The following is a 21,343-nucleotide window of genomic DNA, read 5'->3' as shown; positions in this document are numbered from 1 at the left end:
GGCTGAAGTCAGATGTGAGCTACCCAGGCGCGCCTGGCAGGCATTTCTAAAGAAACCTGCTCAAATAGTTTCAAGTAACTCTCCGAAGGTATAGGTCACTATTACTCATTACAGATTTTTAAAGCCGTTCGTCAGTGCCTGGAAGAACCAGCAGACAATTTAGCTTGGGCAAATCGTGGGGCTTGGATATGCAAAAATGGGCGTTAGGGAGGCAGCCCAGCATAATCACAGATGAAAGATGTCAAGCAGTAGTTGTCATATTCTTTGATGCTTGCAAAAACTTCTGGAGAACTGCACATATTATGTCCTTTGTGTATGCTTTGTATACATCTCCAAAATAAACGTTCTCTTTCATAAAATGAGCATCTAATCTCCAAAGTAATTTATGTGCATAAACTATGTTTTAAGGCAACAAAAACGGACATGAAATTTCTCTTTTCCTAATTCAACTTTTTAATAAAGAATTATTTAATGGGTGGGGATGCCTGGGTGGCTCAGTTGGTTAAGCTTCTGCCTTCGGCTCAGGTCATGATCCCCGGGGTCTTGGGATCAAGTCCCACATGGGCTCCCTGCTTCTCCCTCTCCCTCTGCCCCTCTGCCCTGCTTGTGCGCGCTCTCTCTCGCTCTCTCGCGCGCTCTCTCGCTCTATCTCAAATAAACAAAATCTTTTTAAAAATTATTTAGTGGGTAGAAAATTGGGGGAGCCTTTTTCCTTTGACACTAACACCACAGCAGGAATATCCACAGCAGGAATATATGAATAGGTAAAGGCGATCTGAATCCCCCACATGCACAAAAGGCACCAGGGAAACCATCCACACTTACCAAGGCCCTCTGCCTGATTTTCCTGGGTTTTGCTCCCTTATTAGAATGTCACCATGCTAATCTGTCCTCACTATAGAGGCCACTTCTTTTATCCTTCTGTCCAGCTCAGGAATTCTATCATAGCTAATATCAAATCATCACATTGTACACATTAAATATGTACAATTTTTAGTTTTCAATTCTGCCTCAACAAAGCTGGGGGGAAGCTGATAATCCAACGTATCTCTCAGTAAAACTAGTCCATAGGGGCATCTGGGTGGCTCAGTCAGTTAAGCATCTGCCTTCAGCTCAGGTCATGATCTCAGGGTCCTGGGATCAAGCCCAGTGTCCTCCCAGCTCCCTGCTCAGNGAAGCCTGCTTGTGCCTCTCCCTCTACCCCTCATCCCTGCTTATCCTCTCTCTCTCTCTCTCCTCTCTCCTTCAAATAAATAAAATCTTTTAAAAAATGCTAAAGCTTTCAACTTCATAATTAAGTAAAAGCTGATTATAATCAACGCTTTCTTTTAAGGAAAACTAGAAAAAACACACTTGATAAATTTAATAGAAACTTAAAATCTGGGTCCAAAACATGAATCATAACAGGCACCAATTGAAAACAAAGCCCTCTCTTTGCAAAATTTCTTAATGTTTTCTGGGAAGCCCTCGGAATATTTTTAGAAAATCTGCTTTTAAAAATGGATCAACTCAGAGGAAGAATGCCCATACACACAAAAAGCTGAATATAATTTCAAAGTGATATAGATTCCCTTTCACTATCTCTGGATCCCCTTGAATTCTAGATTAGGAAAGTGTGTTGTCCGACTTTCTGCAGATCAAAAAATTTGCCTATAGAGTCACACATATCATTAAAAAGAGCTTTTTTAAAAGTGTGCTAAGCTACTAAACTACTTTTTTTAATATGTTAAACTATTATGGCAACTAGCACCTCCCCTCCCCCAAAAAGGTTATTTAAACAAAACTCTAGAAAAATGTTTTATCCCAATACACATACTTACTTTCATATGTAATACATGTTGCAGGTGTACAGAGTAGAAGACCATTGCAATATATGCACCTTGAGGTACCTGGCTGGCTCAGTCGGTAGAGCATGTGACTCTCAGTCTCAGGGTTGTGAGTTTGAGCCCCACTCTGGGTGTAGAGATTACTCAAAAAAACAAAAACAGGAGTGCCTGGGTGGCTCAGTCCATTAAGTGTCTGCCTTCTGCTCAGGTCATGATCCCAGGGTCCTGGACTGAGTCCCTTATTGGGCTCCCTGCTCAGCAGGGAGTCTGCCTCTCCCTCTGCCTGCCGCTCCCTCTGCTTGTGCTCTCTCTCTCTGACAAATAAATAAAATCTTTTTTAAATTTTTAAAAAAGAAAAAACAAAAAAGAAAAAGATAAGATATATACATACATATATATGTGTATATCTTATCTATTCCCCTATTTTCTAAGTGCAAATTATGTGATTTGTGTGTTTATGTTTGTAGATTTTAATCTACTTCTTTGGCTTATGACTTCACTGAGTTAATTATTGGAAGATAATAAAAACCATTCCTCCAACCAAATTACCAGATGATTCAATGTTTTTATGTTACCAAATTGTGGCAAATTATAACAACGGCGCAGGAGATGAGAGACACTTCTTCTTCTCTCTCCCTTTTGTGAAGCTTGTACTGGGCATTGAAAACCTATCCCATGTTTCAGCAGTTCAACATGTGTGTAACATTTCCAAACATTCCCTCTTTCTTTTTCGCATTCTCCACTAACCTGAACATTGTGTGAGGGCGCAGTCGTGCCTACCTGGCTGACAGTGCCTGACACAAAGCAAGTGTTCAATTTTAATGATGGTGTTGAATGTCACAGTACAATAGCTTAGTCTCCTGCCAAACACCAGGTGGGTGATGTCAATAGGTTAGGGACTGGTCTCCTCAGAACCCCGAGGTTCAGGCAGCGGTAGAAATGGAAACAGCAGAATTGCTAAGGAGGAAGCCATGTGGGTGGGTTCCATCCCCCCTCCTGCCCCTGCTTCGGTCAGATCATCTCTGCTTTAATCTGGGCTTCTACATAAGATTTCTCAGAATGGAGAACACCAGACTCAAACAAACAAAAAGTTTGAGAAGCCTTAGGACATGTCAGACATCATAGCCATATTTTGGTAAAGTTAAATGCAATATTTCCTAATACTTTTCTTTTCCATGGGATTGACCAATAACTTGATAACTGAAAGGTATAACTACTTTGAATTCAGTTCTTTCAGAGTCAAGACGTATGTCCCCATTTTTTTTAAGATTTTATTTATTTGTCAGAGAGAGAAAGCGCGCGCAAGCAGGGGGAGCGGCAGGCAGAGGGAGAAGCAGGCTCCCTGCTGAGTAGGGAGTCCGATAAAGGGCTCCATCCCAAGACCCTGGGATCATGACCTGAGCCGAAGGCAGACGCTTAGCCGACTGAGCCAGCCAGGTGTCCCCTCGCCGTGTTCTTTAAAAGGAGATAATATTTGCTGATGGACCAAAAGTCTCAAATAAACATTACGTTTTCTTAAGAGAATGCATTTTATATTATGTCCGTAAAATACATTGAGATGTAACTCTACTTTTCCTGTGTCAGTCTGAATGGAATCAGCATACTTTAGAAGTATGTTTACAGCGTGTGAATAACATATGTAACGAAGACTGGTAGAAGAATTAGAAACTTCTAATAGAAGCAACAGAGATCTCATTTTGAACTTGAGAGTGCGAAAATGTGTGTAATAGAACAGTATCCCTTTTGTAATTTTATAAAATGTATTTTATAACTAACCAATTTTTCAGCAATAGAAAATGTTAATTATATGATTATAAGCAGATCAATGATACTCAGAATTAATAAAAATAATTATTTTCTGGAATATTCTAATTAGTCTGCACAAGATTTTCTACCAATAACTCACTTTTTCCTAAAAAGGTAATACTGGTGATGTTAGCTATGGAAGCGGGATGAGTTGTGGAGGGAGTGGTGGCAATGGTGGTAGCTGTGGATGGTAGTGATTATGGAGGTGGTTGTTACAGATAGTGGTGATGGTAGTGGAGGTGGTAGTTATGGGTGGTGGTGGCAGTAAGGGTGGCAGGTGGGGGAGATCATGGTAATGTTTGTGGTGGCAGTCGCTGTGGGTAGTGGTGGTGAGGAGGTGGTTGGGTGAATTACTTGTGGGTATGGCAGTGATGGTGATAGTGATAGTTATGAGCAGTTCAGGAAGATAACTGTGATAGTTGTAAGTGGTACTAGCTTTGGGTAGTAATGGTGGTGGTGTTAGCTGGAGGAGGTAGTTAAAGTGGAGGTGGAAGTGATGGTGGTGATGATGGTAGTTGTGGGAGATGGTGATGGTAGCTGTGGGTGGTGGTAATCCTAGGGAGGTGGCCATTGTATATATTTGGCTGGAATGTTGGAGAAATATGAGCACAGGAAATTATTCTTTGCAAAAAATTTTAGGGATCATATTATGTGATTAAATATGTTGCTTAGAGGTGCCTGGGTGGCTCAGTCAGTTAAGTATTGGACCATTAATTTCAGCTCAGGTCATGATCGCAGGGTTGTGAGACAGAGCCCCATGCTGGGCTCCACGATGAGTATGGAGTCTGCATGAGATTCTCTCTGTCCCTCCACCCCTCCCCCTGGCTCGTGCTCTCTCTCTCTCTCAAAAAAATATATATATATATATATATATTACTTAAACATGACAAGATGTAGTTTGAAAATAGCTCATCATAAAACATCGCTATAGCCAAAATTACCAGGGTTTTCTTTTCTGTGGCTCTGTTGCTGCCCATCACTGAGGAAAACCACCTAATGTGATGTAAAAACCTAAAATACCACTCTGACTGTCCAGGGTAATTTTTAAAACTTTTTTTTTTTTTTAAAGATTTTATTTATTCGACAGAGAGAGAGACAGCCAGCGAGAGAGGGAACACAAGCAGGGGGAGTGGGAGAGGAAGAAGCAGGCTCCCAGCAGAGGAGCCTGATGTGGGGCTCGATCCCAGAACGCCGGGATCACGCCCTGAGCCGAAGGCAGACGCCCAACCGCTGTGCCACCCAGGCGCCCCTGTCCAGGGTAATTTTAACTAATGTCCAGACTTTGACTTTCACTCTCAGATGGGGACTTTAGTGACTTGGATGAAAGAGTGATATGACTTGACTTGAGCTATGTCTAAAGCAGAGCATTAAGAGCAGTCAGTAGGCAAGCAAGTGCATGAGAACATGATGACCAGGATGGGGTGATGGAGGCAGAGGGGGCAAGTTGTGGCCACATTATGAATATATCTTAAAGGTACAGCCCACAGTATTCTTTGGGATTTGTGGGATGTGAGAGCAGAGAGTCTAGAATTTGGACCTGGTGCCCCAGGTGATTCTGAAAGAGGACCATGCTTTGCAAAACCATGATGCCACAAAATCTGTTTTTTTGTCTTTTTCAATCCTCTTTAAAGACTGACGAACTGGAGGCAGGCCGCGAAATGGGAGAATATATTTGCAAATGACACTACAGATAAAAGACTGGTATACAAGATCTACAAAGAACTTCTCAAACTCAATACACAAGAAACAAATAAACAAATCATAAAATGGGCAGAAGATATGAACAGACACTTTTCCAATGATGACATACAAATGGCTAACAGACACATAAAAAAAATGTTCAAAATCATTAGCCATCAGGGAAATTCAAATCAAAACCACATTGAGATACCACCTTACACCAGTTAGAATGGCAAAAATAGACAAGGCATGAAACAACAATTGCTGAAGAGGATGTGGAGAAAGGGGATCCCTCCTACATTGTTGGTGGGAATGCAAATTGGTATAGCCACTTTGGAAAACAGTGTGGAGGTCCCTTAAAAAGTCAAAAATTGAGCTACCCTATGATCCAGCAATTGCACTACTGTGTATTTACCCCAAAGATACAGACGTAGTGAAGAGAAGGGCCATATGCACCCCAATGTTCATAGCAGCATTGTCCACGATAGCTAAATCATGGAAGGAGCCGAGATGCCCTTCAACAGATGACTGGATTAAGAAGATGTGGTCCATATATACAATGGAATATTACTCAGCCATCAAAAAGAACGATTTCTCAACATTTGCTGCAACATGGACGGCACTGGAGGAGATAATGCTAAGCGAAATAAGTCAAGCAGAGAAAGACAAATATCATATGGTTTCACTCATTTATGGAACATAAGAAGTAGGAAGATCGGTAGGAGAAGAAAGGGAAGAAGAAAGGGGGGGTAAACAGAAGGGGGAATGAACCATGAGAGACTATGGACTCTGGGAAACAAACTGAGGGCTTCAGAGGGGAGGGGGTGGGGGAATGGGATAGGCTGGTGATGGGTATTAAGGAGGGCACATATTGCATGGTGCACTGGGTGTTATACGCAAGTAATGAATCATGGAACTTTACATCAAAAACTAGGAATGTACTGTATGGTGGCTAACATAATATAATAAAAAATATTATTATAAAAAAAAAAGACTGACGAACTGGGGGTGCATGTGTGGCTCAGTTGGTTAAGTGGCTGCCTTTGGCTAGTGTCATGATTCTGGGGTCCTGGGATTGAGCCCCATGTCAGGCTCCCCGCTCAGCGGGGAGTGTGCTTCTCCCTCTGCCCCTCCCCACTCCTGCTCTCTCTTGCTACCTCTCTCCCTCTCTCAAATAAATAAAGAAAATCTTTAAAAAAAAAAAAAAAAGACTGACAAACTGCTTTGGCATGTTGATGGTATCAAAAAAATTTTTTTAATGAAAACACATAAAATGAATACATTTTCAGAAAAAAACTTCTGTAGAAGCAAAATCATGCCAGGTCTTAATACTAAGCCACATATTTCAGCCTTTGTTGATGGGAAGTTAGATGTTTTCTAAATATTTGTTAAATAAGCAAATCCTTGTATTCTATTTTCACAATCTGTGTGCCAGTGCTAACATAGGTAAATCCAGACCATAGCACAAAGAATATTTTTGGAAAGAGCCTGATGATGTCTTCAGACTGAATGAGACTCAGAAAATTGAAAAGCTTGGTTTTCATTAGTATCAAACTTCCCATTATAAAGACGTTCATAGAATATTAAAGGCCAATGTGCCCATCTTTCGTGAGGAATTATCAGAAAGCATATACCTAAATTAATCATCTCCCTACTATTCTTTTGTTTGTTTGTTTGTTTCTGGCCTGTGCCCATGCTATGTATGATCTGAGCAGTCACAAGCTATTCTAAATGATGAGAACTGGTTTTAATTAACCTACCATCAATTGTTTGTCTTTTCTCCTACAGAGATCTAGAGACATTTACTTAAAAGCTTTTAAAAGGCAGACATCACTGTAATACTGGCTTAGTTTACTAAAAAAATAAAGTGTTTTTATAAGTTTAGTTTCAACTCATAAAGAGTTAAAGCAATTAGAAAAAAAAATGATAGTATCTCCAATACTCCAACTGTAATATTTAATTCCCAAGAATTCCTTAACCCATCCCATCCTTTACCGGTACCTGTTGTAAATACCAGATCTCGCTGCATTTGGACCTCTTACTTGGAAAACTAATAAATAGTGATATAAGTCTTAGTCCTAAAGAAGTAAGAGAAAATAGGAATAAACACTCCGCTCCAAATCATTCATCCTTTGACTTGAGAAAATCTCATGACTTTTTTTAAAAGTCTCAAAGTCAGAATCACTTCTATTCACCACTCTTAAAAGAGATGGGTCTTGGAAAGAGAGAAATTGAGAGTTATTTGTTGAATTTGTTCATTCACTCATAAATAGATACAAAACATCTATTTTGATTCAGGCACTGCTTTATATACTGCAGCAGTGAGAGAGGAAAGAAAGAAAAAAGAAAAGAATCAAATCCCTGTCCTCACAAAGTTTACATTACATATTGATGCAGATATTGAAGTTTCTTCAGTCAAACAGTAAGACTCAATGCTAAATTTTTCAAGAGTTTCCTTTTGGTTTTCTATTGTATCTCCCAACTTAACTGAAAATATCTACTTTTCTTTTAAAAAGCTCAGCTTTCCAGGCGCGTCTGGGTGGCTCATCACTATGCTTTCTGTCACCTGGCTGGCGCAGAAAGTTCAAGACAATAGAAAGAGACATAATGCTCATTTATAACCATAAACGCAAACACATATAGATACGAAAATAAACATAAATGTTGATATAACTACACACACATATAGTAAGAGTCTCATGGAGCAATTAATAGTTAGAATTTAGGGGCACATGGCTAGCTCAGTTGGTAGGGCATGTGATTCTTAATCTCAGGGTCATGAGTTCAAGCCCCATGTTGGGCAAAAACCTTACATTAAAAAGTAAAGTAAAAGTTAGGATTTGAAGTTCAAAAACACATGTTGTAGCCTTCATGCTATCACTCAACTAGCCATGCTATCCTAGGTAAGTTTACTGATCTCTTTAAATCCCAGGTCCTCACCTATAAAGGAATAATAATAATACTTACATAATAGGATGAATGCAGTGATTAAATATAAGAATATATATAAGCACTTATCGCAGTGGCCGGCACCAAGTTCATTTCCAATAGTTATTATCATGATGATATCTCTATAAATTCTATGTATCATAGATGGAGAATCCTGTCAGCAAAATTTCAATCATGTTTTCTAATTGCCCAAAAGTATCATTCACAGTCACTGAGGCATTTTTTCCTTGGTTCCTGAAGAAATTCTGTTTCTAAAATTTGATATCAAAAACTGGCAGAAATTCAGCTGAGTGTCCCATCACAGGCCTTCAAAACACATCTACATCTGAATCTGTTTCACTTGATTTCCCAAAGTAGGTCACTGGCTTGTGACACCCTTTACTCTTGTGTAAAGAAAAGCAGCAAAACTCCCACCACTTTTGCATAAATATATGTTTTCCTCTTCTATTTAGCTTTTTTTTTTCTCTTCCCTTTGTTTATATCTAGGTCTTAACAGAAGCTGTATTACAGGAAGGATTTTTTTCTATTTATTTTTTTATTATGAACATATAATGTACTATTTGTTTCAGGGGTACAGGTCTGTGATTCATCAGTCTTACACAATACACAGCACTCGCCATAACACATACACTCCCCAATGTCCATCACCCAGCCACCCCATCCCTCCCACCCCCTCTCCACAACAGGAAGGATTTTTTCCCCCAGAAATGTAATAAGGCAAGTGAAACCTCTTTACCTAAAACATCAATTCAACTTTTTTTTATTATTCTAGACCATCCTTTACAAACCAAAGTTTGCTTTGATATTACAGAGCTATTTTTTTCCGGAACGTAGATAGATTTGTTTGCCCTAAACAATGTAGCTCCAAATATCTTAAATGTAGCATTTCTATTGTTTGTGATGCTTCAAAGTGGATCAGTTCTCCATTCTCTACTCAGATCTAGTTTCACTCCTTCCCTTCCCTTTCACCAGCACACACTGTTACATACCACATTCCACTTTCGGCTAGAAAAAAATTCTAAGGGGGTGCCTGGGTGCCTCAGTCAGTTGGGCGTCTGCCTTCAGCTCAGGGCATGATCCTGTATCCTGGGATGGAGCCTGGCATCGGGCTCTCTGCTCAGCAGGAAGACTGCTTCTCCCTCTGCTCCTCCCCACGCCCCCCGCCCACCCCGCTCACGTTTGTGCTCTCTGTCTCTCTGTCTCCCTCTCTTAAATAAATAAATAAGGTCTTTAAAAGAAAAAGAAAAAGAAAAAATTCTAAGAGAAAACAGATAAATCTGCTAAACATGAAAGTTTAATTCAGTAAAAACAAAAATGCTAGCAGCTGCACTTCTCTCCTAGTTTAAAATGCATGGACTTTGCGACAGATATTTCCCTAATGGAATAGAGTCCTCTCTTACTATTCCTAGTCTTGGAACTCTTTAGTTAGTCTGCTTACTGGGAAAATATATTTGTATTTTATTACATAATAAAAATGTAGAGTTTGGGCAGTGTTGACTGGATCAAGGATAAGATACTCCATTTCCGTTTTGCACATGATACAAATCGCTCCAATTGGATCTTTTAACTGTGGGATGAAGTTCAAGTTGTGGACTTAGACACACGTGCATCAGAAACTCATAAGCTGAGTCATTCATTAACAATTCAGATTCCCAGTTCCTACCCATAGACATTCTAATCCTGTAGGTCTGGGGTCAAACCTGAAATCTTGACATTCAAGAACATTTTTCTAGGGGTTAAAGGATTTGGTGAAAAGCTCACTTTTAATAAGCTGCATGCCATATGTTCAAACGTGACCTTACCTACATCTTTCTACATTTCACCTGTAAATGCATTTTTCTAAATACACTTTCCTTTTATCTAAAATAAGTTAGAAAGAATTGCGTTAGATTTTTGAAAGAAAGCCAATTATTGCTCTGCAAAGTGAAGGTAATATCAGTTTCATTGTAGCAGAGTTTTATAAGCTGATAAAGTCTAAGAAAATATGCATATGATCAATCCTTTGAAGGTGGTTTCATGAGAAATAGGGACTTACAAGATTCTGATTTCTCACTTTCAAGATAGACTATAGATGAAATCCCCTAGGACACCATCCTATTAATGTAATTACATAGATACAGGCATGGAAGGAAGGGCCGGGTTGATTAGAAATGACAGAGAGAGCTGGCAAGCTCAAGTAGAGGCTTCCGAAATGACAAAATCAGAACTAAACAGCATACATTTAGGTTAGAATAAATCTTGCTGAAGAATGCAACCCTCTTTAAAAGAGAATCCTATAAAGCAAATGGAAGTGGATTTGCCAATGTAAAATGGCATTTGGTTAGCAGTCCACATATCAAAATCTCAAAACACGCCGTCTCAATGCCTACAAAGATTCAGAAAAACATAAGAACTCATAGGAAGCCTGGAAACTGAGACAGACAGCCATGCCATTACCAGAATCTGTAGGAAATCCCAACAATGACAAGCCAACGGAGCTGCAATGAGGCATTCTACAAATAGTACCACAGTAAGCACACCACCAAGAAGAGCATTGGGGGGGGCTTTGAATCGCTATATATTACTTATCTCTGATTCAGTGACTCTGGAACCATGCTCAAGTACAAAATGAGGCAGCTGCCCCTATCCTGGGAGACTCACTTTCTTCCGTTTACGCCTTAGTCCCTTCCAAGTGTCTCCTGTTCAAACATACTGGAGGACTTTAAAGCTAAGAAAAGCAACAGGGCTAAAAAGAGGGAGCATTTGTGGTGATTCAATACATTTCAGAAAGCGTAAAAGACACAAATAGAAATGTTGATAAGTAAGGACTAAATCACAAAGAATCCTAGAGGTAATGTGGACAGGAGGCTGTAGTATTTCGGAATTTTTCATGAGTCCAAATGTTCATGGGGCAATGTTAGTAGAAATGTGTCTGAATTCAACAAAGCTGTGGGAGATGAGTGGCTCTGGGGCAATGGAAGTCAGCCAAGAGCTGGGCACATTAGCATTCCCTACTCCCCTCAGTCTGTGCTGAAGACAAATGGGAAAACCAAGCAGACTTTTGTGGTTGGTGTTAGTGGCTGGTGTGCTGAGTAGACTGCTCTATGATGTAGAGTGGCCTGACTCATGTTTAAGAGCAGTATTTTTAAATCAACTTTATTGAGGTATAATCTGCATTAAATAAAATGTACCCACACTTAATGTGTTTTGATAAATGTACACTCCCATGTATCTACCATTCCAATCAAGTTATAAAGTACTTCCGTCAAACCCAGAAAGTTCCCACATGCCAAGTTCAGCTAATTCTCTCCTCCATCCCAGAAAATCGCTGATTCTGATTTCTGTTACTACAGATCAGTTTTGCCTATTCTGAATCTTAAAATATGTACTCTGACATCTCTAACTTCTTTCACTTAGTGTAATTATTTTAAGATTCATCCATGTTGTGAACTGTATCAGTGGTTCATTCTTCTTTATTGCTGAGTAATATTTCATCATAGACCTTTATTTTGTATCTATTCTCCTGGTGATGGATATTTGACTTGTTGCTAGATTTTGGTTATTATGAATAAAATCTATGATCGTTTGTATACAATCGTTTGTATACATTTGTGTATACCCACAAAGTCACTTGTGGGTACGCATTTTCACTTTTCTTGGGTAAATACCTAGGAACTGAACTGCTAGGTCATACAGTATGTGTATCTGGATAAGAAACTGCCAAACTCCTTTTCTGAGTGAGTGTTACCATTTTGCCAAACTCTTTTTTTTCCTAAGCGATTGTACTCTTTCACCTTCACATTAACAATATGTGAGAGTTCCAATCCTTACCATCACTCAGCCTTGTCAGTCTTTTTCCTGTTAGCCATTAACTGCAGTATTTTGATGAGCTAAAAACACCAAGAATGTATTTGCTTGTTTGTTTCTTTGTGTGTGCAGCTTGGTTTGATTTTTGTCTGCCCTGCAACTCTTCCTTTGAAGAACTGCTGCCTCCCAGATTCATGCGGTGGGGACGTATCACATGTATCTCATTAGATTATTCCCACCTCTTCTGTCCTCTAGGCCCTGGGCTACTCTGTTCCCCCTCAGTTGCTCTAGAGCCTTAACTCCATGTACAGCCACATGGTCCCACTGCCTCAGGCTCTGGCTCCTCCTGATTTTTCTGAGCTCAGAGGAAGCATATGTCCTAGGGCATGGAGGGCTGCTGAAGGGACTGGGGGATCCAATCTAGAAGAGGGAGGAGTTATCTCCTTCTGGGATACACTTTAATCAGGAGAGTTCAGAGATGGGATGGAGATGCCCGGTAAATCTCCTGTTTCTTTACTGCATTAGACCAAAGCCCAGTTGCTTTGTGCAGTGTGTCCAGCCATCCTTTCCACATAGCTCAGCAGATATACCTACTGAGCAACTGTGACTCAGGATGACTCATCAGGAAACAGGGGCCGCTCAGTAACACATCACCTTGATTTGTTCCCCATCCTTTCCTGTCTCACTTCCTGTCTCTCTCACTCTCTGCCCTGGGACTTCAACTTCCAATAAATCAATGTCACTTAAATCTTGCCTCAGGTTTTTTTAGGGAACTTAGGTTCTCCATGAGTTCCTTCTCTAGAGCTATCGCAGCCCTTGTCCTCTCAATGTCCTTTTGTTCAAACTTTCATTGACTTAATGAGTCACCCAGTGTCTCTCTAATAAATTCCACTTTGGTCAGAGTCTTTCTGTTGCTTAAAGCCAAGGAATCTTAATCAGTTTATGAGACAAGGTTACAATCTGGTGGGATATTAAGATATATCTCTATAACTTATCCTACAAAAGAGGAAGATGAGGACCACAGAAGTTAATGATGTTAATCATCTACTACAGGGTAAATGCAAAGAATAACATCTGGCATAGAATAGGTACTAAATAAATATTTGCTGTGTCTGAAGGAGGGGAACCTAATTAGTACTGCATTTTCCAACCAATTTGAATTCAAAGCCTATGAGCTTCCTGCTACCCCACACTTTATCTCAATTCAAGTGAGAGATTTCAACAGGAATGTTCTCTCTTAGACAGTGTGCAAAGGATCCTGCACGACTATCTGTCTGCTGATGTAATTCTTCATCCACAGTTATGTCTAGGCTGGAATGCTCCATCCTCTGAAATAGAATTTTTAATTTTGTCTGATTTAAAGAGCAGTACACCTGAGAAATTGTGAAGAAAAAGAACAAAACTGAAGGATTAATACAACTATGTATGAAAGCCTAGTGTAAAGCGATGGCAATGAAGACAGGGTAGACAAAGTAACCAATGGGACAGAACAGAGTCCTAAAATGGACTTTTTTGATTCCGTGAGATACACTGGGGAATTTTTCTTTTGGTTCTAGGTCAATTAGATCTCCATATGGAAAAGTAATAAATAAAAATAAGCAAACATAACGTGAATAAACATGAAAATAAGGTCTAAATGAACTGCATACCTAAATATAAAAGATTATAAAATAATGAAGATCTTAGAGAAAAATACAGAACATTTTAAATGTAAACAAAGATTTTTTAACAAGACACAAAAACTACTAACCATAAAAATTTTAAATAATAAAATGGACTGTAATCAAATTAAGAATATCTGTCCACGGACAGAATGGGAGGTAACCTGGAGAATGAGAAAAGATATCTGCAATACATATATCCAAAAAAGGACTATAGAAATAAAAACAATAGAAAAACAGATGAATTCCTGAAGAGATACTTTGAAAAGAAAGACATCCAAATGTGCAATAAACATATGAATTTCACTGACCATAATAGGAAAAATACATATATATACACAACAATGACTAAAATAAAAATGATAGAAAATACCAAGTATTAATTAGAATTTGGAGCAATGACTACAATCACTTTGGAAAAACATTTGGAAGTGTCTTTTAAAGCTGAACGTATCTACTTTATATAACACAGTAATTCCACTCTAGGGCATATACCCAATAGAAATGTTCACATATTTTCACCAAAAGGTACGCATTAGAATGTTCATTGCAACTGATATTACCCAAATGCGTATCAATGGTAGGATGAACAAATAAATCATGTTATATTCACTCAATGAAATCCCAGCAGCTTTGTTTATATATAATGCATAACTATACGTAGAAATCTGAATTGATCACACAAGCATAGTGTTGAGTGAAAGAAACCAGGTACAAAAGAGTTCACATCATGCGAGTCAATTGACATAAAATAGAAAACCAAGTAAAATGAATGTATGTTCCTAGGCCTGAAGGACACTGGGGAGGGCGTACTACCTAGGAGGGAGTAATGGGGTGGGGGACTTGTGGGGTACTTTCATATTCTGTTTTGTAATCAGGGTGCTGGTTACATGGCTATATTCAGTTTGTAAAAATTCATTGAGTTGGACATTTATGTTATGTCTACTTGTCTTTATTCACGTTACTTCAAGAAAAAGTTTTTTTTTTTAAGAGTTTATTTATTTATTTGACAGAGAGAGAGACAGCCAGCGAGAGAGGGAACACAAGCAGGGGGAGTGGGAGAGGAAGAAGCAGGCTCCCAGCAGAGGAGCCTGATGTGGGGCTCGATCCCAGAATGCCGGGATCACACCCTGAGCCGAAGGCAGACGCTTAACGATTGAGCCACCCAGGTGCCCCAAGAAAAAGTTTTTTAAACTAATACATCTGTAACAACATTTAGTGGAAGATAATATGTTTGCAGCCTATTCCCTGAAACAAGGCATACCTTGCATCCAATTGTAAGAATTAACAATAATTGGCTAAAGCTCTGTCATAAAAAGGTTACATTTTTTCATTATAGCAATTTAGCAGTAGTAGGGATTTTTTTATTGCATTAAACTCAGTATACTATTCCATGAGTAACACTGTGCGTTATGAATTATCTCCCTGAAGTAGTAGATGAAATCTTTAATTATTGCATTTGAATATTTTGTGACTACTCATTTGGGGATAATTGCATTTTTCTACAGATTTTTTAAGTGTTAAAAAATAATTTTGCCCTTACTATGTATGTATCTCCTTAGCATATTGTCTCACATATGATATGCATCCATCTCACGTTTGGTGAATTTAATGGTTGCAAAATTCACTTGATTTGTTCTGAGCTTTAAAAGAGGGGCTTTTAATATGAGGTCCACAGACCACCAGTAGTGCCAAACTTGGATGAGAAAAATGACATCTCGATTTGCATTAACATCTAAGTGAATTTTAACATTTCCTTCAATTGTCATTTTGTCACTAGTAGATGTCATAGATATTGTCATTTAGCACTACAATTGTTATCTTGACATATTTTCTATGCTTATCATTTCATTGAAATTATAATAGTTAATAGATCCACTATAAAAACATAGCATATAATGCATAATAAAGAAGTTCATGTGTTACTACATCACCTTTTTTAGGCATTATCATAATAGTATCTCAATATAATTATTTCTCTTTTTTAAGATATTTATTTATTTATTTATTTATTTATTTATTTTAGAGAGAGAGGGCAGGGGGAGGACAGAGGGAGAGGGAAAGAGAGAATTCCAAGCAGACTCCCACTGATCCCCAGAGCCCCACATGTGGGGCTTGATCTCATGATATCATGATCTAATGGAAATCAAGAGTTGGAAGCTTAACTCACTGAGCCCCACCCTAGGTGCCCCAATATGATTGCTTCTTTTGTAATCCCTATGTATTGTGTTTTAGATTTTTGAAAAGATTATTTTGAGAATGAGTTTATAGTCTTTCTCAGGCTTCAAAAGAAGACCATGGCATGCACACACCTGTGCACACATGCAGTGCTAAATTCCATGCAAAAGGTTCAGCTCAAAGCACATTTTCCCCAAATGAAAGCAAACCAGACAGAGACAGAAAGAGAGGCAGAGATAAAGAGAGTGCGCATAGGAGAGAAAGAGGGAGCCAACATATACAACGCACTGTTCTACAGTGCCATGGCATAAAGTGAAAGTCAATTTTATGATTACTCAGAGAATCTAACCATTTCATTGCGACATCTCAGGATTTTCACCCAAAACAGAAGAGGATTATCTTCCCTCATGCCACTAACAGACTCCACTACGCTAATACATTCCCTAAATTCCAGCCACATTAAGCCTAGAAACAGAAGTTCCTACCGTGGGGCAGCGTCCTGATTCAGAATGTGCCGCCCCTACCCTTTCTCCCCCACCGCGAAGTTGCCTCGGTGAGCTGCTTCTTACTCATCCAAGTCCAACTAAACCATACTGCCAGGAGCTGTGTTTGCCCTCAGACCCATTCTCCACCCTTCCTCACCGATTTTCTTTCCCAAAGAGGTCATGATGCATGAGATCTATGAGTGGGCATGCCCTAGGACTTTGGTTGTATTCAACCAATGGGGAGCTTCGGCAAGAAGTCTGAGGTTGGAGGAGACTGACCATTTTCTCCCCCTCCTGGCTTTGAGTCTGGTAATGGTACAGACCCCTCAGCCTTGTAGTTTCACTCCCTGGCCACACTTCTCCAACGGTCCTTTATTCAAACGACCTCAAATGATCCTGTTTTGGGTGTGCCATCCATTTCCTGCTGGTGTCTGGGCTGACTCAGTCATTAACTAAAGTAAGTCTTTCCGTACTCCCATCCCAAAGGCAGTCATAGGCCTCTGACTCAGTAAATAGTGCTCTTCATACTTTTATTGTATTTATTTTACATGTCTGTGTGCTCCATTAGCTTCCTAAATGCCAGAGCAGTAATTGGGTAGTACCCGAACCCCAAATACCTGGCAAAGATCTCATATGTAAAACTTGTTTAATAAAAGTTTATTGAACAAAAGAATAAACAAACGGTCGAAATTATAAGGGTAATTCGTAGCATAAAAAATGGTTTAATCAATTACACTAGCTTTTATCATCTCATTATTGCTGCCAGTAAATATTTTAAGCTTTAAACTTGATTTAGGAATTAGAAAAGAATTCCACAGACTTTACCACTTCTGCGGAACAATGTGTTTTCATAAGTTTTATAACATAACACACATTACTTTAAAAAATACCCAGTTGTCTTCTTGTATCAAATGCCATTCACTTTTCATCTTTGTAATTTCCTCCACAAGAATCTCAGAGTTCACAGGGCACTGGGTAACATAAGAAACTAGATCATTCTTACTCAAAATTAAACATTTTAATAGACTGCCAAAAGCAAATCCCTATTTATGTTTTCTTATATTTTTCTCATCAAAATATTTATTATGGATTTTAAATGACAGATTTCATTCTTGGAAAATGATTATATCAGTTTTATTAGATTGTCACCTCAGGGTCAAAGCTTTTATATTTAAGAAGTCTGGGACAGAAAAGACTCTGAAAATAGAAACCATTGCAACTAGGTGCCTGGAAGATGGTACTTATTTCAGATAACTGAGACTCTAAAATATATAATTTCATAAAATATGTTTGTAAATACTTTTCGTTAATTTCAGAACTTTTGCTTCAAATCCACACATCAAAGAAACAATTGAAACAACTGAAATCAGACCAGCCCTGATTGATTCTCCTCTCTTATTCTCCCAAGTTGGATAGCTTCCCCAGATATGTTTTTGTATTTTTAATTCATGTAAGTACCCATAAACAACTGATAGTATTATCTTGTATATGGCATTTTTTAAAAGATGTTATTTATTTATTTACTTATTTAGTTATTTACTTATTTTGGAGAGAGAGAGAGAGCGTGCTCAAGTAGAGGGAGGGGCAATGGGGAGGGAGAGGGAAAGAATCTCAAGCAGACTCCGTGCTGAGCACAGGGCCCAAGTTGGGCGCTTCTATCTCAGGACTTCTATCTCAGAAATAAAGAAAAACATGGGGCGCCTGGGTGGCATAGCGGTTAAGCGTCTGCCTTCGGCTCAGGGTGTGATCCTGGCGATCTGGGATCGAGCCCCACATCAGGCTCTTCTGCTATGAGCCTGCTTCTTCCTCTCCCACTCCCCCTGCTTGTGTTCCCTCTCTCACTGGCTGTCTCTATCTCTGTCAAATAAATAAATAAAATATTTTTAAAAAAAAAGAAATAAAGAAAAACAAAAACATACTCACACTGGTTTTCAGACATAGAACTGAAAAATAGGCATATTTAAGAAACTGTTCCTGGTCACAGAAAATATGAAGTAAACAGAAATTTAAAAAAGATTAAGTATCACCAGAGAAATATCCCATAATTGCTACTTGGACACAACTTTAATTTTAGTAGGTTAAGTGAATGCAAGTGATCCATCTTAGTTTTAGAGAAGCAGGTGCTGCTTTTGCTCATGAAATTCCCCTTGCAAAATTAATTTAAATTGGCTTGGCTATGAGTACTCTCAGTTGATTTGGGAACTGGCTCAAGAGTCATGAACAAGAAATAATCATAAACCTCTGAGTACCTAGTTTGCTACTGGGGTGGCACAGGGATTGATGGATTGAGTTTCATTTAGCATCTTCATTAATGATCTGAAGAAGGGAGTAAATAGCTTGTTAATGAAATTCACAAATAGTAATGTATGAGGAGACATTGCAAACACTGATAAAGACTGCTAAATTATCAAAAGAAACCCAAAGAGGTTAGATATGCAGACAGAAATGAGCAACCTAAAATGCATCATGGAAATATGAGAGTTGAGAATGGGGCTGGGGGGCTGGGGGAAGGAACTTGATGAAGGAAATGTTATTAATTTTTATGATGTCATTGACTAAGAGGTTTCCAAAGCATTATATCTAAAAGAAACCCATAAGTTAAAGTGAAAAATCATCTGTTGACAGACACTTAGTTTTTTCCATATCTTGACTATTGGGAATGATGCTGCAGTGAACATGGGACTACAAATACCCCTTTGAAATCCTGTATTCATTTCCTTCAGATATATACCTAGAGGGGGATTGCTGGATCATGTGGTAGTTCTATTTTTAATTTTTTGAGGAACTTTCATGCTGTTTTCCATAGTGGCTGCACCAATTTACATCCCCCCAACAGTGCACAAGTATTCCTTTTCTCCACATCTTTGCCAATACTTGTTTTCTCTTGCCTTCCGGACAACAACCATTCTAACAGATTCAAACCTATTAGATCTCAATGAGGTGATATCTCATTGTGGTTTTGAGTTTCATTTCTCTAATGATTAGTGACGTCGAATACCTTTTCATGTATCTGTCAGACATTTGTATATCTATGTCTTCTTTGGGAAAATGTCTATTCAGTTCCTCTATTTCTTAATTAGATTACTAATTTTTTTGCTATTGAGTTGTATGAATGAATAAAGAAGATACAGCATATATGTATATACACAATGGAATATTATTCAGCCATGAGAAAGAAGGACATTCCGCCACTGGTGGTAACATGGTTGGAACTTGAAGACATAATGCTAAGTGAGATAAGTCAGACACAGAAAGACAAGTGCTGTATGATATCAGTCACATGTGGAATCTCAAAAAGCTAAACTCATAGAAACAGAGTAGAATGGTGGTTACCAGGGACTAGGGGTGGGGGAAATGAGGAGGTGTTGGTCAAGGAGTACAAACTTCCAGTTATAAGTTGAACAAGTTCTGGGGATCTAATGTGAACATAATAATTACAGTTAATAATAATGTATTATATACTTGAAAGTTAGTAAAAGAGTAAATCTTAAATGTTCTCACCACAACAGAAATGGTAATTATGTGATGTGATGGAGGAGTTAGCTAACACTATGGTAGCAATCATTTTGCAATAGATAAGTGTATCAAATCAACACACTATACACCTTAAACTTACATGATGTTAGCTATAAGAAAAAATAACGTGAAAAGTCAAGTAGATGTTAGTAGCTTCTAGTGTGAAATGTGAAATGAACTGCCAAAAAAGAACTCTGGGTTACTGCTGTATGGTAGAACAGAAAGATCCCTGGATTTAAAGTCAGCAAGACAGATCTGAAATTCAAACCCAGATTCTCCATCTGATCCAAAATTTTCATCCATAAAATAAGAATAATGATAACCACCCCGCAGGACTGCTGTAGGGATGAAATGAGAGTATGAGCAAAATGCAAAAAATACAATGCCTGGGATGACCAGATAGTCCACCAAACCTTGACTACACATGATATGAAGCAAGTAAGCTTTGCTATATCCCTGTCTTGAGATGAGTTGCTAGACTCAGGACTGAGCACGTTAACTCCCAAAATAGGGAGTTGAATTGGAAAAGACTACAAGAAGAGTAAGAGGAAAGGAAGGAGCAAAGGCAAGAGAGAGACAGAAGAATCTAATCCAGTTCCCTAATTCAGAAACACGGCTGAGTGTGCAAGGCTAAAAACGGACAGTGAATATTTAACACGAACAAAGAGATATAAGTAAGAGTAATGGGGTGAAATAAAGAAAAAGAGAGCTTAAGCTTTAGATCACGAAAAAATTTCCCTTGACATTTCTATCAAATATTAACAGAATATTCATACAAAGAGAATAGTAAGTGGATCATTTCTTAAAGTATTTTAAATTAACCAGATAATGGTTCAAAAAGTTTATCACTAGAGAAACAAAAAACAAACAAACAAAAAAACTCCTGACTTCTTTTGGACTCTAAGGCCTTTGATGATAATTCTCACACCATCATGATTCAGCATTGTCCGAACTTGTCTAAGAGGTTCTAAAACTGCAATATAGCTGAAGGAGTTAACATGGTGGAGGAGTAGGGGACCCCTTTTTCAGCCGGTCCCCTGAACATCCACGGAATCAGCCTGAGACGCAGGAAGATACATCTGGATCTCTACAAATGAACATCTCCAGCGCTGAGTATTGAGGTATGAAGCGGGGAGCCGTGAAACCGCGCACAGATATCGGAAGATAAACGGAAGGGGGAGGGAGCCGCGGCTTTCGGGCGCCGGGAAGTGGTAGCCACCTGCACGGGGGAGCGGGCGGACTCGCGGACGGCACCCGCAAAACAGCAGACTGAGACCGTGAGCCGGGCGCGCCACCAGACTGAAACGGAACTCCGGTGTGCTCACTGGAACCAGACTGAGACCGGGAGCTGTGGAGCACGCGGGGCGGCTGACGGCTGGCGGCTGGTGGTGTTAGAAACACAAAGGACAGAGACGCGCCGGCCCTGGAAGTGAGGGCTGGGACGCTGGGTGTGGGG

This window comes from Ursus maritimus, unplaced genomic scaffold (assembly GCF_017311325.1).
Source record: "Ursus maritimus isolate PB19 unplaced genomic scaffold, ASM1731132v1 scaffold_19, whole genome shotgun sequence".
Classification (NCBI taxonomy): Eukaryota; Metazoa; Chordata; class Mammalia; order Carnivora; family Ursidae; genus Ursus; species Ursus maritimus.
This window is presented reverse-complemented; position numbering follows the sequence as displayed.